The following is a 27,911-nucleotide window of genomic DNA, read 5'->3' as shown; positions in this document are numbered from 1 at the left end:
ACGATCCGAGCATGTCGGGAAGCCGGATGACCGCCAGGGCTGTCATCGCGCGATGAATCTTCCCGAGTACCCCCGAATCAATATAAGAATCGCCACGATCTGACGGGCGGATCAAAAGTTATCGTCGGAACGATATTTGTGCACCAAGGTTAGCTCACGGCCAGTAAACACCTTCCGACCGGATTCATGACTCGCATCTACTGGTACACTCATCCGCTATAGCCTGTACGTCACTGAATCTAAACAAACCCCCGCTATAATTTGACCGCAAATGAAATGTCAGAACGAATTCCGTTTATCGAATCAAACGACACTATCACCCCGCCATAATAAAGACCGGACGTATTTGAATTCACCATCCGGAAGAAAATAAAAAGATCCGAACCGAAACGTAGGAGGCGTCGCACTAAACGTGCGTTTCAGTTCGCATCGATGTTCCAGAACCGAAAGATTGTTCGAAAAAAGTGGTAGATAGCCGAAAAAAGTGACAGGGGTGCAACACGAGGACTTCCGAGGAGGTCACCCATCCTAGTACTACTCTCGCCCAAGCACGCTTAACTTCGGAGTTCTGATGGGATCCAGTGCATTTGTGCTGTTATGATCGCACCCAGCATGCCTCTCCATTGTCAAAGTAATAAAGAGTTTCCACTCGCATTGTCGCACGAAGTCCGTTTAAATGAAAGTGCAAAAAAATCCGGCTAGATAACATCGGATGGACGATCCGAGCATGTCGGGAAGCTGGATGACCGCCAGGGCTGTTATCGCGCGATGAATCTTCCCGAGTAGCCACGAATCAATATAAGAATCGCCACGATCTGACGGGCGGATCAAAAGTTATCGTCGGAACGATATTTGTGCACCAAGGGTAGCTCACGGCCAGTAAACACCTTCCGACCGGATTCATGACTCGCATCCACTAGTACACTCATCCGCTATAGCCTGTACGTCACTGAATCTAAACAAACCCCCGCTATAATTTGACCGCAAATGAAATGTCAGAACGAATTCCGTTTATCGAATCAAACGACACTATCACCCCGCCATAATAAAGACCGGACGTCTTTGAATTCACCATCCGGAAGAAAATAAAAAGATCCGAACCGAAACGTAGGAGGCGACGCACTAAACGTGCGTTTCAGTTCGCATCGATGTTCCAGAACCGAAAGATTGTTCGAAAAAAGTGGTAGATAGCCGAAAAAAGTGACAGGGGTGTAACACGAGGACTTCCCAGGAGGTCACCCATCCTAGTACTACTCTCGCCCAAGCACGCTTAACTTCGGAGTTCTGATGGGATCCAGTGCATTTGTGCTGGTATGATCGCACCCAGCATGCCTCTCCATTGTTAAAGTAATAAAGAGTTTCCACTCGCATTGTCGTACGAAGTCCGTTTAAATGAAAGTGCGAAAAAATCCTGCTAGATGACATCGGATGGACGATCCGAGCATGTCGGGAAGCCGGATGACCGCCAGGGCTGTCATTGCGCGATTAAAATCTTCCCGAGTACCCCCGAATCAATATAAGAATCGCCACGATCTGACGGGCGGATCAAAAGTTATCGTCGGAACGATATTTGTGCACCAAGGGTAGCTCACGGCCAGTAAACACCTTCTGACCGGATTCATGACTCGCATCCACTAGTACACTCATCCGCTATAGCCTGTACGTCACTGAATCTAAACAAACCCCCGCTATAATTAGACCGCAAATGAAATGTCAGAACGAATTCCGTTTATCGAATCAAACGACACTACTACCCCGCCATAATAAAGACCGGACGTATTTGAATTCACCATCCGGAAGAAAATAAAAAGATCCGAACCGAAACGTAGGAGGCGTCGCACTAAACGTGAGTTTCAGTTCGCATCGATGTTCCAGAACCGAAAGATTGTTCGAAAAAAGTGGTAGATAGCCGAAAAAAGTGACAGGGGTGCAACACGAGGACTTCCCAGGAGGTCACCCATCCTAGTACTACTCTCGCCCAAGCACGCTTAACTTCGGAGTTCTGATGGGATCCAGTGCATTTGTGCTGGTATGATCGCACCCAGCATGCCTCTCCATTGTCAAAGTAATAAAGAGTTTCCACTCGCATTGTCGTACGAAGTCCGTTTAAATGAAAGTGCGAAAAAACCCTGCTAGATGACATCGGATGGACGATCCGAGCATGTCGGGAAGCCGGATGACCGCCAGGGCTGTCATCGCGCGATGAATCTTCCCGAGTACCCCCGAATCAATATAAGAATCGCCACGATCTGACGGGCGGATCAAAAGTTATCGTCGGAACGATATTTGTGCACCAAGGTTAGCTCACGGCCAGTAAACACCTTCCGACCGGATTCATGACTCGCATCTACTGGTACACTCATCCGCTATAGCCTGTACGTCACTGAATCTAAACAAACCCCCGCTATAATTTGACCGCAAATGAAATGTCAGAACGAATTCCGTTTATCGAATCAAACGACACTATCACCCCGCCATAATAAAGACCGGACGTATTTGAATTCACCATCCGGAAGAAAATAAAAAGATCCGAACCGAAACGTAGGAGGCGTCGCACTAAACGTGCGTTTCAGTTCGCATCGATGTTCCAGAACCGAAAGATTGTTCGAAAAAAGTGGTAGATAGCCGAAAAAAGTGACAGGGGTGCAACACGAGGACTTCCGAGGAGGTCACCCATCCTAGTACTACTCTCGCCCAAGCACGCTTAACTTCGGAGTTCTGATGGGATCCAGTGCATTTGTGCTGTTATGATCGCACCCAGCATGCCTCTCCATTGTCAAAGTAATAAAGAGTTTCCACTCGCATTGTCGCACGAAGTCCGTTTAAATGAAAGTGCAAAAAAATCCGGCTAGATAACATCGGATGGACGATCCGAGCATGTCGGGAAGCTGGATGACCGCCAGGGCTGTTATCGCGCGATGAATCTTCCCGAGTAGCCACGAATCAATATAAGAATCGCCACGATCTGACGGGCGGATCAAAAGTTATCGTCGGAACGATATTTGTGCACCAAGGGTAGCTCACGGCCAGTAAACACCTTCCGACCGGATTCATGACTCGCATCCACTAGTACACTCATCCGCTATAGCCTGTACGTCACTGAATCTAAACAAACCCCCGCTATAATTTGACCGCAAATGAAATGTCAGAACGAATTCCGTTTATCGAATCAAACGACACTATCACCCCGCCATAATAAAGACCGGACGTCTTTGAATTCACCATCCGGAAGAAAATAAAAAGATCCGAACCGAAACGTAGGAGGCGACGCACTAAACGTGCGTTTCAGTTCGCATCGATGTTCCAGAACCGAAAGATTGTTCGAAAAAAGTGGTAGATAGCCGAAAAAAGTGACAGGGGTGTAACACGAGGACTTCCCAGGAGGTCACCCATCCTAGTACTACTCTCGCCCAGGCACGCTTAACTTCGGAGTTCTGATGGGATCCAGTGCATTTGTGCTGGTATGATCGCACCCAGCATGCCTCTCCATTGTTAAAGTAATAAAGAGTTTCCACTCGCATTGTCGTACGAAGTCCGTTTAAATGAAAGTGCGAAAAAATCCTGCTAGATGACATCGGATGGACGATCCGAGCATGTCGGGAAGCCGGATGACCGCCAGGGCTGTCATTGCGCGATTAAAATCTTCCCGAGTACCCCCGAATCAATATAAGAATCGCCACGATCTGACGGGCGGATCAAAAGTTATCGTCGGAACGATATTTGTGCACCAAGGGTAGCTCACGGCCAGTAAACACCTTCTGACCGGATTCATGACTCGCATCCACTAGTACACTCATCCGCTATAGCCTGTACGTCTCTGAATCTAAACAAACCCCCGCTATAATTAGACCGCAAATGAAATGTCAGAACGAATTCCGTTTATCGAATCAAACGACACTACTACCCCGCCATAATAAAGACCGGACGTATTTGAATTCACCATCCGGAAGAAAATAAAAAGATCCGAACCGAAACGTAGGAGGCGTCGCACTAAACGTGAGTTTCAGTTCGCATCGATGTTCCAGAACCGAAAGATTGTTCGAAAAAAGTGGTAGATAGCCGAAAAAAGTGACAGGGGTGCAACACGAGGACTTCCCAGGAGGTCACCCATCCTAGTACTACTCTCGCCCAAGCACGCTTAACTTCGGAGTTCTGATGGGATCCAGTGCATTTGTGCTGGTATGATCGCACCCAGCATGCCTCTCCATTGTCAAAGTAATAAAGAGTTTCCACTCGCATTGTCGTACGAAGTCCGTTTAAATGAAAGTGCGAAAAAATCCTGCTAGATGACATCGGATGGACGATCCGAGCATGTCGGGAAGCTGGATGACCGCCAGGGCTGTTATCGCGCGTTGAATCTTCCCGAGTACCCCCGAATCAATATAAGAATCGCCACGATCTGACGGGCGAATCAAAAGTTATCGTCGGAACGATATTTCTGCACCACGGGTAGCTCACGGCCAGTAAACACCTTCCGACCGGATTCATGACTCGCATCCACTAGTACACTCATCCGCTATAGCCTGTACGTCACTGAATCTAAACAAACCCCCGCTATAATTTGACCGCAAATGAAATGTCAGAACGAATTCCGTTTATCGAATCAAACGACACTATCACCCCGCCATAATAAAGACCGGACGTCTTTGAATTCACCATCCGGAAGAAAATAAAAAGATCCGAACCGAAACGTATGAGGCGACGCACTAAACGTGCGTTTCAGTTCGCATCGATGTTCCAGAACCGAAAGATTGTTCGAAAAAAGTGGTAGATAGCCGAAAAAAGTGACAGGGGTGCAACACGAGGACTTCCCAGGAGGTCACCCATCCTAGTACTACTCTCGCCCAAGCACGCTTAACTTCGGAGTTCTGATGGGATCCAGTGCATTTGTGCTGGTATGATCGCACCCAGCATGCCTCTCCATTGTCAAAGTAATAAAGAGTTTCCACTCGCATTTTCGTACGAAGTCCGTTTAAATGAAAGTGCGAAAAAATCCTGCTAGATGACACCGGATGGACGATCCGAGCATGTCGGAAAGCTGGATGACCGCCATGGCTGTCATCGCGCGATGAATCTTCCCGAGTACCCCCGAATCAATATAAGAATCGCCACGATCTGACGGGCGGATCAAAAGTTATCATCGGAACGATATTTGTGCACCAAGGGTAGCTCACGGCCAGTAAATACCTTCCGACCGGATTCATGACTCGCATCCACTAGTACACTCATCCGCTATAGCCTGTACGTCACTGAATCTAAACAAACCCCCGCTATAATTTGACCGCAAATGAAATGTCAGAACGAATTCCGTTTATCGAATCAAACGACACTATCACCCCGCCATAATAAAGACCGGACGTGTTTGAATTCACCATCCGGAAGAAAATAAAAAGATCCGAACCGAAACGTAGGAGGCGACGCACTAAACGTGCGTTTCAGTTCGCATCGATGTTCCAGAACCGAAAGATTGTTCGAAAAAAGTGGTAGATAGCCGAAAAAGTGACAGGGGTGCAACACGAGGACTTCCCAGGAGGTCACCCATCCTAGTACTACTCTCGCCCAAGCACGCTTAACTTCGGAGTTCTGATGGGATCCAGTGCATTTGTGCTGGTATGATCGCACCCAGCATGCCTCTCCATTGCCAAAGTAATAAAGAGTTTCCACTCGCATTGTCGTACGAAGTCCGTTTAAATGAAAGTGCGAAAAAACCCTGCTAGATGACATCGGATGGACGATCCGAGCATGTCGGGAAGCCGGATGACCGCCAGGGCTGTCATCGCGCGATGAATCTTCCCGAGTACCCCCGAATCAATATAAGAATCGCCACGATCTGACGGGCGGATCAAAAGTTATCGTCGGAACGATATTTGTGCACCAAGGTTAGCTCACGGCCAGTAAACACCTTCCGACCGGATTCATGACTCGCATCTACTGGTACACTCATCCGCTATAGCCTGTACGTCACTGAATCTAAACAAACCCCCGCTATAATTTGACCGCAAATGAAATGTCAGAACGAATTCCGTTTATCGAATCAAACGACACTATCACCCCGCCATAATAAAGACCGGACGTATTTGAATTCACCATCCGGAAGAAAATAAAAAGATCCGAACCGAAACGTAGGAGGCGTCGCACTAAACGTGCGTTTCAGTTCGCATCGATGTTCCAGAACCGAAAGATTGTTCGAAAAAAGTGGTAGATAGCCGAAAAAAGTGACAGGGGTGCAACACGAGGACTTCCGAGGAGGTCACCCATCCTAGTACTACTCTCGCCCAAGCACGCTTAACTTCGGAGTTCTGATGGGATCCAGTGCATTTGTGCTGTTATGATCGCACCCAGCATGCCTCTCCATTGTCAAAGTAATAAAGAGTTTCCACTCGCATTGTCGCACGAAGTCCGTTTAAATGAAAGTGCAAAAAAATCCGGCTAGATAACATCGGATGGACGATCCGAGCATGTCGGGAAGCTGGATGACCGCCAGGGCTGTTATCGCGCGATGAATCTTCCCGAGTAGCCACGAATCAATATAAGAATCGCCACGATCTGACGGGCGGATCAAAAGTTATCGTCGGAACGATATTTGTGCACCAAGGGTAGCTCACGGCCAGTAAACACCTTCCGACCGGATTCATGACTCGCATCCACTAGTACACTCATCCGCTATAGCCTGTACGTCACTGAATCTAAACAAACCCCCGCTATAATTTGACCGCAAATGAAATGTCAGAACGAATTCCGTTTATCGAATCAAACGACACTATCACCCCGCCATAATAAAGACCGGACGTCTTTGAATTCACCATCCGGAAGAAAATAAAAAGATCCGAACCGAAACGTAGGAGGCGACGCACTAAACGTGCGTTTCAGTTCGCATCGATGTTCCAGAACCGAAAGATTGTTCGAAAAAAGTGGTAGATAGCCGAAAAAAGTGACAGGGGTGTAACACGAGGACTTCCCAGGAGGTCACCCATCCTAGTACTACTCTCGCCCAAGCACGCTTAACTTCGGAGTTCTGATGGGATCCAGTGCATTTGTGCTGGTATGATCGCACCCAGCATGCCTCTCCATTGTTAAAGTAATAAAGAGTTTCCACTCGCATTGTCGTACGAAGTCCGTTTAAATGAAAGTGCGAAAAAATCCTGCTAGATGACATCGGATGGACGATCCGAGCATGTCGGGAAGCCGGATGACCGCCAGGGCTGTCATTGCGCGATTAAAATCTTCCCGAGTACCCCCGAATCAATATAAGAATCGCCACGATCTGACGGGCGGATCAAAAGTTATCGTCGGAACGATATTTGTGCACCAAGGGTAGCTCACGGCCAGTAAACACCTTCTGACCGGATTCATGACTCGCATCCACTAGTACACTCATCCGCTATAGCCTGTACGTCACTGAATCTAAACAAACCCCCGCTATAATTAGACCGCAAATGAAATGTCAGAACGAATTCCGTTTATCGAATCAAACGACACTACTACCCCGCCATAATAAAGACCGGACGTATTTGAATTCACCATCCGGAAGAAAATAAAAAGATCCGAACCGAAACGTAGGAGGCGTCGCACTAAACGTGAGTTTCAGTTCGCATCGATGTTCCAGAACCGAAAGATTGTTCGAAAAAAGTGGTAGATAGCCGAAAAAAGTGACAGGGGTGCAACACGAGGACTTCCCAGGAGGTCACCCATCCTAGTACTACTCTCGCCCAAGCACGCTTAACTTCGGAGTTCTGATGGGATCCAGTGCATTTGTGCTGGTATGATCGCACCCAGCATGCCTCTCCATTGTCAAAGTAATAAAGAGTTTCCACTCGCATTGTCGTACGAAGTCCGTTTAAATGAAAGTGCGAAAAAATCCTGCTAGATGACATCGGATGGACGATCCGAGCATGTCGGGAAGCTGGATGACCGCCAGGGCTGTTATCGCGCGTTGAATCTTCCCGAGTACCCCCGAATCAATATAAGAATCGCCACGATCTGACGGGCGGATCAAAAGTTATCGTCGGAACGATATTTGTGCACCACGGGTAGCTCACGGCCAGTAAACACCTTCCGACCGGATTCATGACTCGCATCCACTAGTACACTCATCCGCTATAGCCTGTACGTCACTGAATCTAAACAAACCCCCGCTATAATTTGACCGCAAATGAAATGTCAGAACGAATTCCGTTTATCGAATCAAACGACACTATCACCCCGCCATAATAAAGACCGGACGTCTTTGAATTCACCATCCGGAAGAAAATAAAAAGATCCGAACCGAAACGTATGAGGCGACGCACTAAACGTGCGTTTCAGTTCGCATCGATGTTCCAGAACCGAAAGATTGTTCGAAAAAAGTGGTAGATAGCCGAAAAAAGTGACAGGGGTGCAACACGAGGACTTCCCAGGAGGTCACCCATCCTAGTACTACTCTCGCCCAAGCACGCTTAACTTCGGAGTTCTGATGGGATCCAGTGCATTTGTGCTGGTATGATCGCACCCAGCATGCCTCTCCATTGTCAAAGTAATAAAGAGTTTCCACTCGCATTTTCGTACGAAGTCCGTTTAAATGAAAGTGCGAAAAAATCCTGCTAGATGACACCGGATGGACGATCCGAGCATGTCGGAAAGCTGGATGACCGCCATGGCTGTCATCGCGCGATGAATCTTCCCGAGTACCCCCGAATCAATATAAGAATCGCCACGATCTGACGGGCGGATCAAAAGTTATCGTCGGAACGATATTTGTGCACCAAGGGTAGCTCACGGCCAGTAAATACCTTCCGACCGGATTCATGACTCGCATCCACTAGTACACTCATCCGCTATAGCCTGTACGTCACTGAATCTAAACAAACCCCCGCTATAATTTGACCGCAAATGAAATGTCAGAACGAATTCCGTTTATCGAATCAAACGACACTATCACCCCGCCATAATAAAGACCGGACGTGTTTGAATTCACCATCCGGAAGAAAATAAAAAGATCCGAACCGAAACGTAGGAGGCGACGCACTAAACGTGCGTTTCAGTTCGCATCGATGTTCCAGAACCGAAAGATTGTTCGAAAAAAGTGGTAGATAGCCGAAAAAAGTGACAGGGGTGCAACACGAGGACTTCCCAGGAGGTCACCCATCCTAGTACTACTCTCGCCCAAGCACGCTTAACTTCGGAGTTCTGATGGGATCCAGTGCATTTGTGCTGGTATGATCGCACCCAGCATGCCTCTCCATTGCCAAAGTAATAAAGAGTTTCCACTCGCATTGTCGTACGAAGTCCGTTTAAATGAAAGTGCGAAAAAACCCTGCTAGATGACATCGGATGGACGATCCGAGCATGTCGGGAAGCCGGATGACCGCCAGGGCTGTCATCGCGCGATGAATCTTCCCGAGTACCCCCGAATCAATATAAGAATCGCCACGATCTGACGGGCGGATCAAAAGTTATCGTCGGAACGATATTTGTGCACCAAGGTTAGCTCACGGCCAGTAAACACCTTCCGACCGGATTCATGACTCGCATCTACTGGTACACTCATCCGCTATAGCCTGTACGTCACTGAATCTAAACAAACCCCCGCTATAATTTGACCGCAAATGAAATGTCAGAACGAATTCCGTTTATCGAATCAAACGACACTATCACCCCGCCATAATAAAGACCGGACGTATTTGAATTCACCATCCGGAAGAAAATAAAAAGATCCGAACCGAAACGTAGGAGGCGTCGCACTAAACGTGCGTTTCAGTTCGCATCGATGTTCCAGAACCGAAAGATTGTTCGAAAAAAGTGGTAGATAGCCGAAAAAAGTGACAGGGGTGCAACACGAGGACTTCCGAGGAGGTCACCCATCCTAGTACTACTCTCGCCCAAGCACGCTTAACTTCGGAGTTCTGATGGGATCCAGTGCATTTGTGCTGTTATGATCGCACCCAGCATGCCTCTCCATTGTCAAAGTAATAAAGAGTTTCCACTCGCATTGTCGCACGAAGTCCGTTTAAATGAAAGTGCAAAAAAATCCGGCTAGATAACATCGGATGGACGATCCGAGCATGTCGGGAAGCTGGATGACCGCCAGGGCTGTTATCGCGCGATGAATCTTCCCGAGTAGCCACGAATCAATATAAGAATCGCCACGATCTGACGGGCGGATCAAAAGTTATCGTCGGAACGATATTTGTGCACCAAGGGTAGCTCACGGCCAGTAAACACCTTCCGACCGGATTCATGACTCGCATCCACTAGTACACTCATCCGCTATAGCCTGTACGTCACTGAATCTAAACAAACCCCCGCTATAATTTGACCGCAAATGAAATGTCAGAACGAATTCCGTTTATCGAATCAAACGACACTATCACCCCGCCATAATAAAGACCGGACGTCTTTGAATTCACCATCCGGAGGAAAATAAAAAGATCCGAACCGAAACGTAGGAGGCGACGCACTAAACGTGCGTTTCAGTTCGCATCGATGTTCCAGAACCGAAAGATTGTTCGAAAAAAGTGGTAGATAGCCGAAAAAAGTGACAGGGGTGTAACACGAGGACTTCCCAGGAGGTCACCCATCCTAGTACTACTCTCGCCCAAGCACGCTTAACTTCGGAGTTCTGATGGGATCCAGTGCATTTGTGCTGGTATGATCGCACCCAGCATGCCTCTCCATTGTTAAAGTAATAAAGAGTTTCCACTCGCATTGTCGTACGAAGTCCGTTTAAATGAAAGTGCGAAAAAATCCTGCTAGATGACATCGGATGGACGATCCGAGCATGTCGGGAAGCCGGATGACCGCCGGGGCTGTCATTGCGCGATTAAAATCTTCCCGAGTACCCCCGAATCAATATAAGAATCGCCACGATCTGACGGGCGGATCAAAAGTTATCGTCGGAACGATATTTGTGCACCAAGGGTAGCTCACGGCCAGTAAACACCTTCTGACCGGATTCATGACTCGCATCCACTAGTACACTCATCCGCTATAGCCTGTACGTCACTGAATCTAAACAAACCCCCGCTATAATTAGACCGCAAATGAAATGTCAGAACGAATTCCGTTTATCGAATCAAACGACACTACTACCCCGCCATAATAAAGACCGGACGTATTTGAATTCACCATCCGGAAGAAAATAAAAAGATCCGAACCGAAACGTAGGAGGCGTCGCACTAAACGTGAGTTTCAGTTCGCATCGATGTTCCAGAACCGAAAGATTGTTCGAAAAAAGTGGTAGATAGCCGAAAAAAGTGACAGGGGTGCAACACGAGGACTTCCCAGGAGGTCACCCATCCTAGTACTACTCTCGCCCAAGCACGCTTAACTTCGGAGTTCTGATGGGATCCAGTGCATTTGTGCTGGTATGATCGCACCCAGCATGCCTCTCCATTGTCAAAGTAATAAAGAGTTTCCACTCGCATTGTCGTACGAAGTCCGTTTAAATGAAAGTGCGAAAAAATCCTGCTAGATGACATCGGATGGACGATCCGAGCATGTCGGGAAGCTGGATGACCGCCAGGGCTGTTATCGCGCGTTGAATCTTCCCGAGTACCCCCGAATCAATATAAGAATCGCCACGATCTGACGGGCGAATCAAAAGTTATCGTCGGAACGATATTTGTGCACCACGGGTAGCTCACGGCCAGTAAACACCTTCCGACCGGATTCATGACTCGCATCCACTAGTACACTCATCCGCTATAGCCTGTACGTCACTGAATCTAAACAAACCCCCGCTATAATTTGACCGCAAATGAAATGTCAGAACGAATTCCGTTTATCGAATCAAACGACACTATCACCCCGCCATAATAAAGACCGGACGTCTTTGAATTCACCATCCGGAAGAAAATAAAAAGATCCGAACCGAAACGTATGAGGCGACGCACTAAACGTGCGTTTCAGTTCGCATCGATGTTCCAGAACCGAAAGATTGTTCGAAAAAAGTGGTAGATAGCCGAAAAAAGTGACAGGGGTGCAACACGAGGACTTCCCAGGAGGTCACCCATCCTAGTACTACTCTCGCCCAAGCACGCTTAACTTCGGAGTTCTGATGGGATCCAGTGCATTTGTGCTGGTATGATCGCACCCAGCATGCCTCTCCATTGTCAAAGTAATAAAGAGTTTCCACTCGCATTTTCGTACGAAGTCCGTTTAAATGAAAGTGCGAAAAAATCCTGCTAGATGACACCGGATGGACGATCCGAGCATGTCGGAAAGCTGGATGACCGCCATGGCTGTCATCGCGCGATGAATCTTCCCGAGTACCCCCGAATCAATATAAGAATCGCCACGATCTGACGGGCGGATCAAAAGTTATCGTCGGAACGATATTTGTGCACCAAGGGTAGCTCACGGCCAGTAAATACCTTCCGACCGGATTCATGACTCGCATCCACTAGTACACTCATCCGCTATAGCCTGTACGTCACTGAATCTAAACAAACCTCCGCTATAATTTGACCGCAAATGAAATGTCAGAACGAATTCCGTTTATCGAATCAAACGACACTATCACCCCGCCATAATAAAGACCGGACGTGTTTGAATTCACCATCCGGAAGAAAATAAAAAGATCCGAACCGAAACGTAGGAGGCGACGCACTAAACGTGCGTTTCAGTTCGCATCGATGTTCCAGAACCGAAAGATTGTTCGAAAAAAGTGGTAGATAGCCGAAAAAAGTGACAGGGGTGCAACACGAGGACTTCCCAGGAGGTCACCCATCCTAGTACTACTCTCGCCCAAGCACGCTTAACTTCGGAGTTCTGATGGGATCCAGTGCATTTGTGCTGGTATGATCGCACCCAGCATGCCTCTCCATTGCCAAAGTAATAAAGAGTTTCCACTCGCATTGTCGTACGAAGTCCGTTTAAATGAAAGTGCGAAAAAACCCTGCTAGATGACATCGGATGGACGATCCGAGCATGTCGGGAAGCCGGATGACCGCCAGGGCTGTCATCGCGCGATGAATCTTCCCGAGTACCCCCGAATCAATATAAGAATCGCCACGATCTGACGGGCGGATCAAAAGTTATCGTCGGAACGATATTTGTGCACCAAGGTTAGCTCACGGCCAGTAAACACCTTCCGACCGGATTCATGACTCGCATCTACTGGTACACTCATCCGCTATAGCCTGTACGTCACTGAATCTAAACAAACCCCCGCTATAATTTGACCGCAAATGAAATGTCAGAACGAATTCCGTTTATCGAATCAAACGACACTATCACCCCGCCATAATAAAGACCGGACGTATTTGAATTCACCATCCGGAAGAAAATAAAAAGATCCGAACCGAAACGTAGGAGGCGTCGCACTAAACGTGCGTTTCAGTTCGCATCGATGTTCCAGAACCGAAAGATTGTTCGAAAAAAGTGGTAGATAGCCGAAAAAAGTGACAGGGGTGCAACACGAGGACTTCCGAGGAGGTCACCCATCCTAGTACTACTCTCGCCCAAGCACGCTTAACTTCGGAGTTCTGATGGGATCCAGTGCATTTGTGCTGTTATGATCGCACCCAGCATGCCTCTCCATTGTCAAAGTAATAAAGAGTTTCCACTCGCATTGTCGCACGAAGTCCGTTTAAATGAAAGTGCAAAAAAATCCGGCTAGATAACATCGGATGGACGATCCGAGCATGTCGGGAAGCTGGATGACCGCCAGGGCTGTTATCGCGCGATGAATCTTCCCGAGTAGCCACGAATCAATATAAGAATCGCCACGATCTGACGGGCGGATCAAAAGTTATCGTCGGAACGATATTTGTGCACCAAGGGTAGCTCACGGCCAGTAAACACCTTCCGACCGGATTCATGACTCGCATCCACTAGTACACTCATCCGCTATAGCCTGTACGTCACTGAATCTAAACAAACCCCCGCTATAATTTGACCGCAAATGAAATGTCAGAACGAATTCCGTTTATCGAATCAAACCACACTATCACCCCGCCATAATAAAGACCGGACGTCTTTGAATTCACCATCCGGAAGAAAATAAAAAGATCCGAACCGAAACGTAGGAGGCGACGCACTAAACGTGCGTTTCAGTTCGCATCGATGTTCCAGAACCGAAAGATTGTTCGAAAAAAGTGGTAGATAGCCGAAAAAAGTGACAGGGGTGTAACACGAGGACTTCCCAGGAGGTCACCCATCCTAGTACTACTCTCGCCCAAGCACGCTTAACTTCGGAGTTCTGATGGGATCCAGTGCATTTGTGCTGGTATGATCGCACCCAGCATGCCTCTCCATTGTTAAAGTAATAAAGAGTTTCCACTCGCATTGTCGTACGAAGTCCGTTTAAATGAAAGTGCGAAAAAATCCTGCTAGATGACATCGGATGGACGATCCGAGCATGTCGGGAAGCCGGATGACCGCCAGGGCTGTCATTGCGCGATTAAAATCTTCCCGAGTACCCCCGAATCAATATAAGAATCGCCACGATCTGACGGGCGGATCAAAAGTTATCGTCGGAACGATATTTGTGCACCAAGGGTAGCTCACGGCCAGTAAACACCTTCTGACCGGATTCATGACTCGCATCCACTAGTACACTCATCCGCTATAGCCTGTACGTCACTGAATCTAAACAAACCCCCGCTATAATTAGACCGCAAATGAAATGTCAGAACGAATTCCGTTTATCGAATCAAACGACACTACTACCCCGCCATAATAAAGACCGGACGTATTTGAATTCACCATCCGGAAGAAAATAAAAAGATCCGAACCGAAACGTAGGAGGCGTCGCACTAAACGTGAGTTTCAGTTCGCATCGATGTTCCAGAACCGAAAGATTGTTCGAAAAAAGTGGTAGATAGCCGAAAAAAGTGACAGGGGTGCAACACGAGGACTTCCCAGGAGGTCACCCATCCTAGTACTACTCTCGCCCAAGCACGCTTAACTTCGGAGTTCTGATGGGATCCAGTGCATTTGTGCTGGTATGATCGCACCCAGCATGCCTCTCCATTGTCAAAGTAATAAAGAGTTTCCACTCGCATTGTCGTACGAAGTCCGTTTAAATGAAAGTGCGAAAAAATCCTGCTAGATGACATCGGATGGACGATCCGAGCATGTCGGGAAGCTGGATGACCGCCAGGGCTGTTATCGCGCGTTGAATCTTCCCGAGTACCCCCGAATCAATATAAGAATCGCCACGATCTGACGGGCGGATCAAAAGTTATCGTCGGAACGATATTTGTGCACCACGGGTAGCTCACGGCCAGTAAACACCTTCCGACCGGATTCATGACTCGCATCCACTAGTACACTCATCCGCTATAGCCTGTACGTCACTGAATCTAAACAAACCCCCGCTATAATTTGACCGCAAATGAAATGTCAGAACGAATTCCGTTTATCGAATCAAACGACACTATCACCCCGCCATAATAAAGACCGGACGTCTTTGAATTCACCATCCGGAAGAAAATAAAAAGATCCGAACCGAAACGTATGAGGCGACGCACTAAACGTGCGTTTCAGTTCGCATCGATGTTCCAGAACCGAAAGATTGTTCGAAAAAAGTGGTAGATAGCCGAAAAAAGTGACAGGGGTGCAACACGAGGACTTCCCAGGAGGTCACCCATCCTAGTACTACTCTCGCCCAAGCACGCTTAACTTCGGAGTTCTGATGGGATCCAGTGCATTTGTGCTGGTATGATCGCACCCAGCATGCCTCTCCATTGTCAAAGTAATAAAGAGTTTCCACTCGCATTTTCGTACGAAGTCCGTTTAAATGAAAGTGCGAAAAAATCCTGCTAGATGACACCGGATGGACGATCCGAGCATGTCGGAAAGCTGGATGACCGCCATGGCTGTCATCGCGCGATGAATCTTCCCGAGTACCCCCGAATCAATATAAGAATCGCCACGATCTGACGGGCGGATCAAAAGTTATCGTCGGAACGATATTTGTGCACCAAGGGTAGCTCACGGCCAGTAAATACCTTCCGACCGGATTCATGACTCGCATCCACTAGTACACTCATCCGCTATAGCCTGTACGTCACTGAATCTAAACAAACCCCCGCTATAATTTGACCGCAAATGAAATGTCAGAACGAATTCCGTTTATCGAATCAAACGACACTATCACCCCGCCATAATAAAGACCGGACGTGTTTGAATTCACCATCCGGAAGAAAATTAAAAGATCCGAACCGAAACGTAGGAGGCGACGCACTAAACGTGCGTTTCAGTTCGCATCGATGTTCCAGAACCGAAAGATTGTTCGAAAAAAGTGGTAGATAGCCGAAAAAAGTGACAGGGGTGCAACACGAGGACTTCCCAGGAGGTCACCCATCCTAGTACTACTCTCGCCCAAGCACGCTTAACTTCGGAGTTCTGATGGGATCCAGTGCATTTGTGCTGGTATGATCGCACCCAGCATGCCTCTCCATTGCCAAAGTAATAAAGAGTTTCCACTCGCATTGTCGTACGAAGTCCGTTTAAATGAAAGTGCGAAAAAACCCTGCTAGATGACATCGGATGGACGATCCGAGCATGTCGGGAAGCCGGATGACCGCCAGGGCTGTCATCGCGCGATGAATCTTCCCGAGTACCCCCGAATCAATATAAGAATCGCCACGATCTGACGGGCGGATCAAAAGTTATCGTCGGAACGATATTTGTGCACCAAGGTTAGCTCACGGCCAGTAAACACCTTCCGACCGGATTCATGACTCGCATCTACTGGTACACTCATCCGCTATAGCCTGTACGTCACTGAATCTAAACAAACCCCCGCTATAATTTGACCGCAAATGAAATGTCAGAACGAATTCCGTTTATCGAATCAAACGACACTATCACCCCGCCATAATAAAGACCGGACGTATTTGAATTCACCATCCGGAAGAAAATAAAAAGATCCGAACCGAAACGTAGGAGGCGTCGCACTAAACGTGCGTTTCAGTTCGCATCGATGTTCCAGAACCGAAAGATTGTTCGAAAAAAGTGGTAGATAGCCGAAAAAAGTGACAGGGGTGCAACACGAGGACTTCCGAGGAGGTCACCCATCCTAGTACTACTCTCGCCCAAGCACGCTTAACTTCGGAGTTCTGATGGGATCCAGTGCATTTGTGCTGTTATGATCGCACCCAGCATGCCTCTCCATTGTCAAAGTAATAAAGAGTTTCCACTCGCATTGTCGCACGAAGTCCGTTTAAATGAAAGTGCAAAAAAATCCGGCTAGATAACATCGGATGGACGATCCGAGCATGTCGGGAAGCTGGATGACCGCCAGGGCTGTTATCGCGCGACGAATCTTCCCGAGTAGCCACGAATCAATATAAGAATCGCCACGATCTGACGGGCGGATCAAAAGTTATCGTCGGAACGATATTTGTGCACCAAGGGTAGCTCACGGCCAGTAAACACCTTCCGACCGGATTCATGACTCGCATCCACTAGTACACTCATCCGCTATAGCCTGTACGTCACTGAATCTAAACAAACCCCCGCTATAATTTGACCGCAAATGAAATGTCAGAACGAATTCCGTTTATCGAATCAAACGACACTATCACCCCGCCATAATAAAGACCGGACGTCTTTGAATTCACCATCCGGAAGAAAATAAAAAGATCCGAACCGAAACGTATGAGGCGACGCACTAAACGTGCGTTTCAGTTCGCATCGATGTTCCAGAACCGAAAGAATGTTCGAAAAAAGTGGTAGATAGCCGAAAAAAGTGACAGGGGTGCAACACGAGGACTTCCCAGGAGGTCACCCATCCTAGTACTACTCTCGCCCAAGCACTCTTAACTTCGGAGTTCTGATGGGATCCAGTGCATTTGTGCTGGTATGATCGCACCCAGCATGCCTCTCCATTGTCAAAGTAATAAAGAGTTTCCACTCGCATTTTCGTACGAAGTCCGTTTAAATGAAAGTGCGAAAAAATCCTGCTAGATGACACCGGATGGACGATCCGAGCATGTCGGAAAGCTGGATGACCGCCATGGCTGTCATCGCGCGATGAATCTTCCCGAGTACCCCCGAATCAATATAAGAATCGCCACGATCTGACGGGCGGATCAAAAGTTATCGTCGGAACGATATTTGTGCACCAAGGGTAGCTCACGGCCAGTAAATACCTTCCGACCGGATTCATGACTCGCATCCACTAGTACACTCATCCGCTATAGCCTGTACGTCACTGAATCTAAACAAACCCCCGCTATAATTTGACCGCAAATGAAATGTCAGAACGAATTCCGTTTATCGAATCAAACGACACTATCACCCCGCCATAATAAAGACCGGACGTGTTTGAATTCACCATCCGGAAGAAAATAAAAAGATCCGAACCGAAACGTAGGAGGCGACGCACTAAACGTGCGTTTCAGTTCGCATCGATGTTCCAGAACCGAAAGATTGTTCGAAAAAGTGGTAGATAGCCGAAAAAAGTGACAGGGGTGCAACACGAGAACTTCCCAGGAGGTCACCCATCCTAGTACTACTCTCGCCCAAGCACGCTTAACTTCGGAGTTCTGATGGGATCCAGTGCATTTGTGCTGGTATGATCGCACCCAGCATGCCTCTCCATTGCCAAAGTAATAAAGAGTTTCCACTCGCATTGTCGTACGAAGTCCGTTTAAATGAAAGTGCGAAAAAACCCTGCTAGATGACATCGGATGGACGATCCGAGCATGTCGGGAAGCCGGATGACCGCCAGGGCTGTCATCGCGCGATGAATCTTCCCGAGTACCCCCGAATCAATATAAGAATCGCCACGATCTGACGGGCGGATCAAAAGTTATCGTCGGAACGATATTTGTGCACCAAGGTTAGCTCACGGCCAGTAAACACCTTCCGACCGGATTCATGACTCGCATCTACTGGTACACTCATCCGCTATAGCCTGTACGTCACTGAATCTAAACAAACCCCCGCTATAATTTGACCGCAAATGAAATGTCAGAACGAATTCCGTTTATCGAATCAAACGACACTATCACCCCGCCATAATAAAGACCGGACGTATTTGAATTCACCATCCGGAAGAAAATAAAAAGATCCGAACCGAAACGTAGGAGGCGTCGCACTAAACGTGCGTTTCAGTTCGCATCGATGTTCCAGAACCGAAAGATTGTTCGAAAAAAGTGGTAGATAGCCGAAAAAAGTGACAGGGGTGCAACACGAGGACTTCCGAGGAGGTCACCCATCCTAGTACTACTCTCGCCCAAGCACGCTTAACTTCGGAGTTCTGATGGGATCCAGTGCATTTGTGCTGTTATGATCGCACCCAGCATGCCTCTCCATTGTCAAAGTAATAAAGAGTTTCCACTCGCATTGTCGCACGAAGTCCGTTTAAATGAAAGTGCAAAAAAATCCGGCTAGATAACATCGGATGGACGATCCGAGCATGTCGGGAAGCTGGATGACCGCCAGGGCTGTTATCGCGCGATGAATCTTCCCGAGTAGCCACGAATCAATATAAGAATCGCCACGATCTGACGGGCGGATCAAAAGTTATCGTCGGAACGATATTTGTGCACCAAGGGTAGCTCACGGCCAGTAAACACCTTCCGACCGGATTCATGACTCGCATCCACTAGTACACTCATCCGCTATAGCCTGTACGTCACTGAATCTAAACAAACCCCCGCTATAATTTGACCGCAAATGAAATGTCAGAACGAATTCCGTTTATCGAATCAAACGACACTATCACCCCGCCATAATAAAGACCGGACGTCTTTGAATTCACCATCCGGAAGAAAATAAAAAGATCCGAACCGAAACGTAGGAGGCGACGCACTAAACGTGCGTTTCAGTTCGCATCGATGTTCCAGAACCGAAAGATTGTTCGAAAAAAGTGGTAGATAGCCGAAAAAAGTGACAGGGGTGTAACACGAGGACTTCCCAGGAGGTCACCCATCCTAGTACTACTCTCGCCCAAGCACGCTTAACTTCGGAGTTCTGATGGGATCCAGTGCATTTGTGCTGGTATGATCGCACCCAGCATGCCTCTCCATTGTTAAAGTAATAAAGAGTTTCCACTCGCATTGTCGTACGAAGTCCGTTTAAATGAAAGTGCGAAAAAATCCTGCTAGATGACATCGGATGAACGATCCGAGCATGTCGGGAAGCCGGATGACCGCCAGGGCTGTCATTGCGCGATTAAAATCTTCCCGAGTACCCCCGAATCAATATAAGAATCGCCACGATCTGACGGGCGGATCAAAAGTTATCGTCGGAACGATATTTGTGCACCAAGGGTAGCTCACGGCCAGTAAACACCTTCTGACCGGATTCATGACTCGCATCCACTAGTACACTCATCCGCTATAGCCTGTACGTCCCTGAATCTAAACAAACCCCCGCTATAATTAGACCGCAAATGAATTGTCAGAACGAATTCCGTTTATCGAATCAAACGACACTACTACCCCGCCATAATAAAGACCGGACGTATTTGAATTCACCATCCGGAAGAAAATAAAAAGATCCGAACCGAAACGTAGGAGGCGTCGCACTAAACGTGAGTTTCAGTTCGCATCGATGTTCCAGAACCGAAAGATTGTTCGAAAAAAGTGGTAGATAGCCGAAAAAAGTGACAGGGGTGCAACACGAGGACTTCCAAGGAGGTCACCCATCCTAGTACTACTCTCGCCCAAGCACGCTTAACTTCGGAGTTCTGATGGGATCCAGTGCATTTGTGCTGGTATGATCGCACCCAGCATGCCTCTCCATTGTCAAAGTAATAAAGAGTTTCCACTCGCATTGTCGTACGAAGTCCGTTTAAATGAAAGTGCGAAAAAATCCTGCTAGATGACATCGGATGGACGATCCGAGCATGTCGGGAAGCTGGATGACCGCCAGGGCTGTTATCGCGCGTTGAATCTTCCCGAGTACCCCCGAATCAATATAAGAATCGCCACGATCTGACGGGCGGATCAAAAGTTATCGTCGGAACGATATTTGTGCACCACGGGTAGCTCACGGCCAGTAAACACCTTCCGACCGGATTCATGACTCGCATCCACTAGTACACTCATCCGCTATAGCCTGTACGTCACTGAATCTAAACAAACCCCCGCTATAATTTGACCGCAAATGAAATGTCAGAACGAATTCCGTTTATCGAATCAAACGACACTATCACCCCGCCATAATAAAGACCGGACGTATTTGAATTCACCATCCGGAAGAAAATAAAAAGATCCGAACCGAAACGTAGGAGGCGTCGCACTAAACGTGCGTTTCAGTTCGCATCGATGTTCCAGAACCGAAAGATTGTTCGAAAAAAGTGGTAGATAGCCGAAAAAAGTGACAGGGGTGCAACACGAGGACTTCCGAGGAGGTCACCCATCCTAGTACTACTCTCGCCCAAGCACGCTTAACTTCGGAGTTCTGATGGGATCCAGTGCATTTGTGCTGTTATGATCGCACCCAGCATGCCTCTCCATTGTCAAAGTAATAAAGAGTTTCCACTCGCATTGTCGCACGAAGTCCGTTTAAATGAAAGTGCAAAAAAATCCGGCTAGATAACATCGGATGGACGATCCGAGCATGTCGGGAAGCTGGATGACCGCCAGGGCTGTTATCGCGCGATGAATCTTCCCGAGTAGCCACGAATCAATATAAGAATCGCCACGATCTGACGGGCGGATCAAAAGTTATCGTCGGAACGATATTTGTGCACCAAGGGTAGCTCACGGCCAGTAAACACCTTCCGACCGGATTCATGACTCGCATCCACTAGTACACTCATCCGCTATAGCCTGTACGTCACTGAATCTAAACAAACCCCCGCTATAATTTGACCGCAAATGAAATGTCAGAACGAATTCCGTTTATCGAATCAAACGACACTATCACCCCGCCATAATAAAGACCGGACGTCTTTGAATTCACCATCCGGAAGAAAATAAAAAGATCCGAACCGAAACGTATGAGGCGACGCACTAAACGTGCGTTTCAGTTCGCATCGATGTTCCAGAACCGAAAGATTGTTCGAAAAAAGTGGTAGATAGCCGAAAAAAGTGACAGGGGTGCAACACGAGGACTTCCCAGGAGGTCACCCATCCTAGTACTACTCTCGCCCAAGCACGCTTAACTTCGGAGTTCTGATGGGATCCAGTGCATTTGTGCTGGTATGATCGCACCCAGCATGCCTCTTCATTGTCAAAGTAATAAAGAGTTTCCACTCGCATTTTCGTACGAAGTCCGTTTAAATGAAAGTGCGAAAAAATCCTGCTAGATGACACCGGATGGACGATCCGAGCATGTCGGAAAGCTGGATGACCGCCATGGCTGTCATCGCGCGATGAATCTTCCCGAGTACCCCCGAATCAATATAAGAATCGCCACGATCTGACGGGCGGATCAAAAGTTATCGTCGGAACGATATTTGTGCACCAAGGGTAGCTCACGGCCAGTAAATACCTTCCGACCGGATTCATGACTCGCATCCACTAGTACACTCATCCGCTATAGCCTGTACGTCACTGAATCTAAACAAACCCCCGCTATAATTTGACCGCAAATGAAATGTCAGAACGAATTCCGTTTATCGAATCAAACGACACTATCACCCCGCCATAATAAAGACCGGACGTGTTTGAATTCACCATCCGGAAGAAAATTAAAAGATCCGAACCGAAACGTAGGAGGCGACGCACTAAACGTGCGTTTCAGTTCGCATCGATGTTCCAGAACCGAAAGATTGTTCGAAAAAAGTGGTAGATAGCCGAAAAAAGTGACAGGGGTGCAACACGAGGACTTCCCAGGAGGTCACCCATCCTAGTACTACTCTCGCCCAAGCACGCTTAACTTCGGAGTTCTGATGGGATCCAGTGCATTTGTGCTGGTATGATCGCACCCAGCATGCCTCTCCATTGCCAAAGTAATAAAGAGTTTCCACTCGCATTGTCGTACGAAGTCCGTTTAAATGAAAGTGCGAAAAAACCCTGCTAGATGACATCGGATGGACGATCCGAGCATGTCGGGAAGCCGGATGACCGCCAGGGCTGTCATCGCGCGATGAATCTTCCCGAGTACCCCCGAATCAATATAAGAATCGCCACGATCTGACGGGCGGATCAAAAGTTATCGTCGGAACGATATTTGTGCACCAAGGTTAGCTCACGGCCAGTAAACACCTTCCGACCGGATTCATGACTCGCATCTACTGGTACACTCATCCGCTATAGCCTGTACGTCACTGAATCTAAACAAACCCCCGCTATAATTTGACCGCAAATGAAATGTCAGAACGAATTCCGTTTATCGAATCAAACGACACTATCACCCCACCATAATAAAGACCGGACGTATTTGAATTCACCATCCGGAAGAAAATAAAAAGATCCGAACCGAAACGTAGGAGGCGTCGCACTAAACGTGCGTTTCAGTTCGCATCGATGTTCCAGAACCGAAAGATTGTTCGAAAAAAGTGGTAGATAGCCGAAAAAAGTGACAGGGGTGCAACACGAGGACTTCCGAGGAGGTCACCCATCCTAGTACTACTCTCGCCCAAGCACGCTTAACTTCGGAGTTCTGATGGGATCCAGTGCATTTGTGCTGTTATGATCGCACCCAGCATGCCTCTCCATTGTCAAAGTAATAAAGAGTTTCCACTCGCATTGTCGCACGAAGTCCGTTTAAATGAAAGTGCAAAAAAATCCGGCTAGATAACATCGGATGGACGATCCGAGCATGTCGGGAAGCTGGATGACCGCCAGGGCTGTTATCGCGCGATGAATCTTCCCGAGTAGCCACGAATCAATATAAGAATCGCCACGATCTGACGGGCGGATCAAAAGTTATCGTCGGAACGATATTTGTGCACCAAGGGTAGCTCACGGCCAGTAAACACCTTCCGACCGGATTCATGACTCGCATCCACTAGTACACTCATCCGCTATAGCCTGTACGTCACTGAATCTAAACAAACCCCCGCTATAATTTGACCGCAAATGAAATGTCAGAACGAATTCCGTTTATCGAATCAAACGACACTATCACCCCGCCATAATAAAGACCGGACGTCTTTGAATTCACCATCCGGAAGAAAATAAAAAGATCCGAACCGAAACGTAGGAGGCGACGCACTAAACGTGCGTTTCAGTTCGCATCGATGTTCCAGAACCGAAAGATTGTTCGAAAAAAGTGGTAGATAGCCGAAAAAAGTGACAGGGGTGTAACACGAGGACTTCCCAGGAGGTCACCCATCCTAGTACTACTCTCGCCCAAGCACGCTTAACTTCGGAGTTCTGATGGGATCCAGTGCATTTGTGCTGGTATGATCGCACCCAGCATGCCTCTCCATTGTTAAAGTAATAAAGAGTTTCCACTCGCATTGTCGTACGAAGTCCGTTTAAATGAAAGTGCGAAAAAATCCTGCTAGATGACATCGGATGAACGATCCGAGCATGTCGGGAAGCCGGATGACCGCCAGGGCTGTCATTGCGCGATTAAAATCTTCCCGAGTACCCCCGAATCAATATAAGAATCGCCACGATCTGACGGGCGGATCAAAAGTTATCGTCGGAACGATATTTGTGCACCAAGGGTAGCTCACGGCCAGTAAACACCTTCTGACCGGATTCATGACTCGCATCCACTAGTACACTCATCCGCTATAGCCTGTACGTCACTGAATCTAAACAAACCCCCGCTATAATTAGACCGCAAATGAATTGTCAGAACGAATTCCGTTTATCGAATCAAACGACACTACTACCCCGCCATAATAAAGACCGGACGTATTTGAATTCACCATCCGGAAGAAAATAAAAAGATCCGAACCGAAACGTAGGAGGCGTCGCACTAAACGTGAGTTTCAGTTCGCATCGATGTTCCAGAACCGAAATATTGTTCGAAAAAAGTGGTAGATAGCCGAAAAAAGTGACAGGGGTGCAACACGAGGACTTCCCAGGAGGTCACCCATCCTAGTACTACTCTCGCCCAAGCACGCTTAACTTCGGAGTTCTGATGGGATCCAGTGCATTTGTGCTGGTATGATCGCACCCAGCATGCCTCTCCATTGTCAAAGTAATAAAGAGTTTCCACTCGCATTGTCGTACGAAGTCCGTTTAAATGAAAGTGCGAAAAAATCCTGCTAGATGACATCGGATGGACGATCCGAGCATGTCGGGAAGCTGGATGACCGCCAGGGCTGTTATCGCGCGTTGAATCTTCCCGAGTACCCCCGAATCAATATAAGAATCGCCACGATCTGACGGGCGGATCAAAAGTTATCGTCGGAACGATATTTGTGCACCACGGGTAGCTCACGGCCAGTAAACACCTTCCGACCGGATTCATGACTCGCATCCACTAGTACACTCATCCGCTATAGCCTGTACGTCACTGAATCTAAACAAACCCCCGCTATAATTTGACCGCAAATGAAATGTCAGAACGAATTCCGTTTATCGAATCAAACGACACTATCACCCCGCCATAATAAAGACCGGACGTCTTTGAATTCACCATCCGGAAGAAAATAAAAAGATCCGAACCGAAACGTATGAGGCGACGCACTAAACGTGCGTTTCAGTTCGCATCGATGTTCCAGAACCGAAAGATTGTTCGAAAAAAGTGGTAGATAGCCGAAAAAAGTGACAGGGGTGCAACACGAGGACTTCCCAGGAGGTCACCCATCCTAGTACTACTCTCGCCCAAGCACGCTTAACTTCGGAGTTCTGATGGGATCCAGTGCATTTGTGCTGGTATGATCGCACCCAGCATGCCTCTCCATTGTCAAAGTAATAAAGAGTTTCCACTCGCATTTTCGTACGAAGTCCGTTTAAATGAAAGTGCGAAAAAATCCTGCTAGATGACACCGGATGGACGATCCGAGCATGTCGGAAAGCTGGATGACCGCCATGGCTGTCATCGCGCGATGAATCTTCCCGAGTACCCCCGAATCAATATAAGAATCGCCACGATCTGACGGGCGGATCAAAAGTTATCGTCGGAACGATATTTGTGCACCAAGGGTAGCTCACGGCCAGTAAACACCTTCCGACCGGATTCATGACTCGCATCCACTAGTACACTCATCCGCTATAGCCTGTACGTCACTGAATCTGAACAAACCGCCGCTATAATTTGACCGCAAATGAAATGTCAGAACGAATTCCGTTTATCTAATCAAACGACACTATCACCCCGCCATAATAAAGACCGGACGTCTTTGAATTCACCATCCGGAAGAAAATAAAAAGATCCGAACCGAAACGTAGGAGGCGACGCACTAAACGTGCGTTTCAGTTCGCATCGATGTTCCAGAACCGAAAGATTGTTCGAAAAAAGTGGTAGATAGCCGAAAAAAGTGACAGGGGTGCAACACGAGGACTTCCCAGGAGGTCACCCATCCTAGTACTACTCTCGCCCAAGCACGCTTAACTTCGGAGTTCTGATGGGATCCAGTGCATTTGTGCTGGTATGATCGCACCCAGCATGCCTCTCCATTGTCAAAGTAATAAAGAGTTTCCACTCGCATTTTCGTACGAAGTCCGTTTAAATGAAAGTGCGAAAAAATCCTGCTAGATGACACCGGATGGACGATCCGAGCATGTCGGAAAGCCGGATGACCGCCAGGGCTGTAATCGCGCGATGAATCTTCCCGAGTACCCCCGAATCAATATAAGAATCGCCACGATCTGACGGGCGGATCAAAAGTTATCGTCGGAACGATATTTGTGCACCAAGGGTAGCTCACGGCCAGTAAACACCTTCCGACCGGATTCATGACTCGCATCCACTAGTACACTCATCCGCTATAGCCTGTACGTCACTGAATCTGAACAAACCCCCGCTATAATTTAACCGCAAATGAAATGTCAGAACGAATTCCGTTTATCGAATCAAACGACACTATCACCCCGCCATAATAAAGACCGGACGTCTTTGAATTCACCATCCGGAAGAAAATAAAAAGATCCGAACCGAAACGTAAGAGGCGACGCACTAAACGTGCGTTTCAGTTCGCATCGATGTTCCAGAACCGAAAGATTGTTCGAAAAAAGTGGTAGATAGCCGAAAAAAGTGACAGGGGTGCAACACGAGGACTTCCCAGGAGGTCACCCATCCTAGTACTACTCTCGCCCAAGCACACTTAACTTCGGAGTTCTGATGGGATCCAGTGCATTTGTGCTGGTATGATCGCACCCAGCATGCCTCTCCATTGTCAAAGTAATAAAGAGTATCCACTCGCATTGTCGTACGAAGTCCGTTTAAATGAAAGTGCGAAAAAATCCTGCTAGATGACATCGGATGGACGATCCGAGCATGTCGGGAAGCTGGATGACCGCCAGGGCTGTAATCGCGCGATGAATCTTCCCGAGTACCCCCGAATCAATATAAGAATCGCCACGATCTGACGGGCGGATCAAAAGTTATCGTCGGAACGATATTTGTGCACCACGGGTAGCTCACGGCCAGTAAACACCTTCCGACCGGATTCATGACTCGCATCCACTAGTACACTCATCCGCTATAGCCTGTACGTCACTGAATCTAAACAAACCCCCGCTATAATTTGACCGCAAATGAAATGTCAGAACGAATTCCGTTTATCGAATCAAACGACACTATCACCCCGCCATAATAAAGACCGGACGTCTTTGAATTCACCATCCGGAAGAAAATAAAAAGATCCGAACCGAAACGTATGAGGCGACGCACTAAACGTGCGTTTCAGTTCGCATCGATGTTCCAGAACCGAAAGATTGTTCGAAAAAAGTGGTAGATAGCCGAAAAAAGTGACAGGGGTGCAACACGAGGACTTCCCAGGAGGTCACCCATCCTAGTACTACTCTCGCCAAGCACGCTTAACTTCGGAGTTCTGATGGGATCCAGTGCATTTGTGCTGGTATGATCGCACCCAGCATGCCTCTCCATTGTCAAAGTAATAAAGAGTTTCCACTCGCATTTTCGTACGAAGTCCGTTTAAATGAAAGTGCGAAAAA

The 27,911-nt window shown here is 47.8% G+C and overlaps 39 non-coding genes across 39 annotated transcripts; all 39 read right to left on the bottom strand.

Moving 5' to 3' along the window:
• Positions 1-490: 490 nt before the first annotated feature.
• On the bottom strand, positions 491-609 carry LOC143874739 (5S ribosomal RNA). The gene has a single exon (XR_013249411.1). It is a non-coding gene; the product is annotated as a 5S ribosomal RNA (ribosomal RNA).
• Positions 610-1,206: 597 nt separating this feature from the next.
• LOC143873739 (5S ribosomal RNA) lies at positions 1,207-1,325 on the bottom strand. The gene has a single exon (XR_013248441.1). It is a non-coding gene; the product is annotated as a 5S ribosomal RNA (ribosomal RNA).
• Positions 1,326-1,924: 599 nt separating this feature from the next.
• LOC143872036 (5S ribosomal RNA) lies at positions 1,925-2,043 on the bottom strand. Its single transcript, XR_013246793.1, has one exon. It is a non-coding gene; the product is annotated as a 5S ribosomal RNA (ribosomal RNA).
• A 597-nt stretch (positions 2,044-2,640) lies between these two features.
• Positions 2,641-2,759, bottom strand: LOC143874738 (5S ribosomal RNA). Its single transcript, XR_013249410.1, has one exon. It is a non-coding gene; the product is annotated as a 5S ribosomal RNA (ribosomal RNA).
• A 597-nt stretch (positions 2,760-3,356) lies between these two features.
• LOC143874007 (5S ribosomal RNA) lies at positions 3,357-3,475 on the bottom strand. The gene has a single exon (XR_013248698.1). It is a non-coding gene; the product is annotated as a 5S ribosomal RNA (ribosomal RNA).
• Positions 3,476-4,074: 599 nt separating this feature from the next.
• On the bottom strand, positions 4,075-4,193 carry LOC143872024 (5S ribosomal RNA). Its single transcript, XR_013246782.1, has one exon. It is a non-coding gene; the product is annotated as a 5S ribosomal RNA (ribosomal RNA).
• A 597-nt stretch (positions 4,194-4,790) lies between these two features.
• LOC143872012 (5S ribosomal RNA) lies at positions 4,791-4,909 on the bottom strand. The gene has a single exon (XR_013246771.1). It is a non-coding gene; the product is annotated as a 5S ribosomal RNA (ribosomal RNA).
• A 596-nt stretch (positions 4,910-5,505) lies between these two features.
• On the bottom strand, positions 5,506-5,624 carry LOC143872001 (5S ribosomal RNA). Its single transcript, XR_013246760.1, has one exon. It is a non-coding gene; the product is annotated as a 5S ribosomal RNA (ribosomal RNA).
• A 597-nt stretch (positions 5,625-6,221) lies between these two features.
• LOC143874737 (5S ribosomal RNA) lies at positions 6,222-6,340 on the bottom strand. The gene has a single exon (XR_013249409.1). It is a non-coding gene; the product is annotated as a 5S ribosomal RNA (ribosomal RNA).
• Positions 6,341-6,937: 597 nt separating this feature from the next.
• LOC143873738 (5S ribosomal RNA) lies at positions 6,938-7,056 on the bottom strand. Its single transcript, XR_013248440.1, has one exon. It is a non-coding gene; the product is annotated as a 5S ribosomal RNA (ribosomal RNA).
• Positions 7,057-7,655: 599 nt separating this feature from the next.
• LOC143871989 (5S ribosomal RNA) lies at positions 7,656-7,774 on the bottom strand. The gene has a single exon (XR_013246749.1). It is a non-coding gene; the product is annotated as a 5S ribosomal RNA (ribosomal RNA).
• Positions 7,775-8,371: 597 nt separating this feature from the next.
• Positions 8,372-8,490, bottom strand: LOC143871977 (5S ribosomal RNA). The gene has a single exon (XR_013246736.1). It is a non-coding gene; the product is annotated as a 5S ribosomal RNA (ribosomal RNA).
• Positions 8,491-9,087: 597 nt separating this feature from the next.
• Positions 9,088-9,206, bottom strand: LOC143871965 (5S ribosomal RNA). Its single transcript, XR_013246724.1, has one exon. It is a non-coding gene; the product is annotated as a 5S ribosomal RNA (ribosomal RNA).
• Positions 9,207-9,803: 597 nt separating this feature from the next.
• On the bottom strand, positions 9,804-9,922 carry LOC143874736 (5S ribosomal RNA). The gene has a single exon (XR_013249408.1). It is a non-coding gene; the product is annotated as a 5S ribosomal RNA (ribosomal RNA).
• A 597-nt stretch (positions 9,923-10,519) lies between these two features.
• Positions 10,520-10,638, bottom strand: LOC143873737 (5S ribosomal RNA). The gene has a single exon (XR_013248439.1). It is a non-coding gene; the product is annotated as a 5S ribosomal RNA (ribosomal RNA).
• Positions 10,639-11,237: 599 nt separating this feature from the next.
• On the bottom strand, positions 11,238-11,356 carry LOC143871953 (5S ribosomal RNA). Its single transcript, XR_013246713.1, has one exon. It is a non-coding gene; the product is annotated as a 5S ribosomal RNA (ribosomal RNA).
• Positions 11,357-11,953: 597 nt separating this feature from the next.
• On the bottom strand, positions 11,954-12,072 carry LOC143871942 (5S ribosomal RNA). Its single transcript, XR_013246702.1, has one exon. It is a non-coding gene; the product is annotated as a 5S ribosomal RNA (ribosomal RNA).
• Positions 12,073-12,669: 597 nt separating this feature from the next.
• On the bottom strand, positions 12,670-12,788 carry LOC143871930 (5S ribosomal RNA). Its single transcript, XR_013246691.1, has one exon. It is a non-coding gene; the product is annotated as a 5S ribosomal RNA (ribosomal RNA).
• A 597-nt stretch (positions 12,789-13,385) lies between these two features.
• LOC143874735 (5S ribosomal RNA) lies at positions 13,386-13,504 on the bottom strand. The gene has a single exon (XR_013249406.1). It is a non-coding gene; the product is annotated as a 5S ribosomal RNA (ribosomal RNA).
• A 597-nt stretch (positions 13,505-14,101) lies between these two features.
• LOC143873736 (5S ribosomal RNA) lies at positions 14,102-14,220 on the bottom strand. The gene has a single exon (XR_013248438.1). It is a non-coding gene; the product is annotated as a 5S ribosomal RNA (ribosomal RNA).
• A 599-nt stretch (positions 14,221-14,819) lies between these two features.
• Positions 14,820-14,938, bottom strand: LOC143871919 (5S ribosomal RNA). Its single transcript, XR_013246679.1, has one exon. It is a non-coding gene; the product is annotated as a 5S ribosomal RNA (ribosomal RNA).
• Positions 14,939-15,535: 597 nt separating this feature from the next.
• Positions 15,536-15,654, bottom strand: LOC143871908 (5S ribosomal RNA). Its single transcript, XR_013246667.1, has one exon. It is a non-coding gene; the product is annotated as a 5S ribosomal RNA (ribosomal RNA).
• A 597-nt stretch (positions 15,655-16,251) lies between these two features.
• LOC143871897 (5S ribosomal RNA) lies at positions 16,252-16,370 on the bottom strand. Its single transcript, XR_013246654.1, has one exon. It is a non-coding gene; the product is annotated as a 5S ribosomal RNA (ribosomal RNA).
• Positions 16,371-16,967: 597 nt separating this feature from the next.
• Positions 16,968-17,086, bottom strand: LOC143874733 (5S ribosomal RNA). The gene has a single exon (XR_013249404.1). It is a non-coding gene; the product is annotated as a 5S ribosomal RNA (ribosomal RNA).
• A 597-nt stretch (positions 17,087-17,683) lies between these two features.
• Positions 17,684-17,802, bottom strand: LOC143872995 (5S ribosomal RNA). Its single transcript, XR_013247718.1, has one exon. It is a non-coding gene; the product is annotated as a 5S ribosomal RNA (ribosomal RNA).
• Positions 17,803-18,398: 596 nt separating this feature from the next.
• LOC143870391 (5S ribosomal RNA) lies at positions 18,399-18,517 on the bottom strand. Its single transcript, XR_013245172.1, has one exon. It is a non-coding gene; the product is annotated as a 5S ribosomal RNA (ribosomal RNA).
• A 597-nt stretch (positions 18,518-19,114) lies between these two features.
• Positions 19,115-19,233, bottom strand: LOC143874732 (5S ribosomal RNA). Its single transcript, XR_013249403.1, has one exon. It is a non-coding gene; the product is annotated as a 5S ribosomal RNA (ribosomal RNA).
• Positions 19,234-19,830: 597 nt separating this feature from the next.
• Positions 19,831-19,949, bottom strand: LOC143873734 (5S ribosomal RNA). The gene has a single exon (XR_013248436.1). It is a non-coding gene; the product is annotated as a 5S ribosomal RNA (ribosomal RNA).
• A 599-nt stretch (positions 19,950-20,548) lies between these two features.
• LOC143873465 (5S ribosomal RNA) lies at positions 20,549-20,667 on the bottom strand. The gene has a single exon (XR_013248173.1). It is a non-coding gene; the product is annotated as a 5S ribosomal RNA (ribosomal RNA).
• Positions 20,668-21,264: 597 nt separating this feature from the next.
• On the bottom strand, positions 21,265-21,383 carry LOC143874731 (5S ribosomal RNA). The gene has a single exon (XR_013249402.1). It is a non-coding gene; the product is annotated as a 5S ribosomal RNA (ribosomal RNA).
• Positions 21,384-21,980: 597 nt separating this feature from the next.
• On the bottom strand, positions 21,981-22,099 carry LOC143871885 (5S ribosomal RNA). Its single transcript, XR_013246643.1, has one exon. It is a non-coding gene; the product is annotated as a 5S ribosomal RNA (ribosomal RNA).
• A 597-nt stretch (positions 22,100-22,696) lies between these two features.
• LOC143871874 (5S ribosomal RNA) lies at positions 22,697-22,815 on the bottom strand. Its single transcript, XR_013246632.1, has one exon. It is a non-coding gene; the product is annotated as a 5S ribosomal RNA (ribosomal RNA).
• A 597-nt stretch (positions 22,816-23,412) lies between these two features.
• LOC143874730 (5S ribosomal RNA) lies at positions 23,413-23,531 on the bottom strand. The gene has a single exon (XR_013249401.1). It is a non-coding gene; the product is annotated as a 5S ribosomal RNA (ribosomal RNA).
• A 597-nt stretch (positions 23,532-24,128) lies between these two features.
• Positions 24,129-24,247, bottom strand: LOC143873733 (5S ribosomal RNA). Its single transcript, XR_013248435.1, has one exon. It is a non-coding gene; the product is annotated as a 5S ribosomal RNA (ribosomal RNA).
• Positions 24,248-24,846: 599 nt separating this feature from the next.
• LOC143871861 (5S ribosomal RNA) lies at positions 24,847-24,965 on the bottom strand. The gene has a single exon (XR_013246619.1). It is a non-coding gene; the product is annotated as a 5S ribosomal RNA (ribosomal RNA).
• Positions 24,966-25,562: 597 nt separating this feature from the next.
• LOC143871850 (5S ribosomal RNA) lies at positions 25,563-25,681 on the bottom strand. Its single transcript, XR_013246607.1, has one exon. It is a non-coding gene; the product is annotated as a 5S ribosomal RNA (ribosomal RNA).
• Positions 25,682-26,278: 597 nt separating this feature from the next.
• On the bottom strand, positions 26,279-26,397 carry LOC143871839 (5S ribosomal RNA). Its single transcript, XR_013246595.1, has one exon. It is a non-coding gene; the product is annotated as a 5S ribosomal RNA (ribosomal RNA).
• Positions 26,398-26,994: 597 nt separating this feature from the next.
• On the bottom strand, positions 26,995-27,113 carry LOC143870075 (5S ribosomal RNA). The gene has a single exon (XR_013244922.1). It is a non-coding gene; the product is annotated as a 5S ribosomal RNA (ribosomal RNA).
• Positions 27,114-27,710: 597 nt separating this feature from the next.
• LOC143874835 (5S ribosomal RNA) lies at positions 27,711-27,828 on the bottom strand. Its single transcript, XR_013249503.1, has one exon. It is a non-coding gene; the product is annotated as a 5S ribosomal RNA (ribosomal RNA).
• Positions 27,829-27,911: the final 83 nt, after the last annotated feature.

This window comes from Tasmannia lanceolata, unplaced genomic scaffold, assembly GCF_043159265.1.
Source record: "Tasmannia lanceolata isolate RefF3 unplaced genomic scaffold, GAP_Taslan_0.1 ptg000003l, whole genome shotgun sequence".
NCBI classification, from domain to species: domain Eukaryota; kingdom Viridiplantae; phylum Streptophyta; class Magnoliopsida; order Canellales; family Winteraceae; genus Tasmannia; species Tasmannia lanceolata.
The sequence above is the reverse complement of the archived record's forward strand: the minus strand, read 5'-3'. Positions and strand labels throughout refer to the sequence as shown.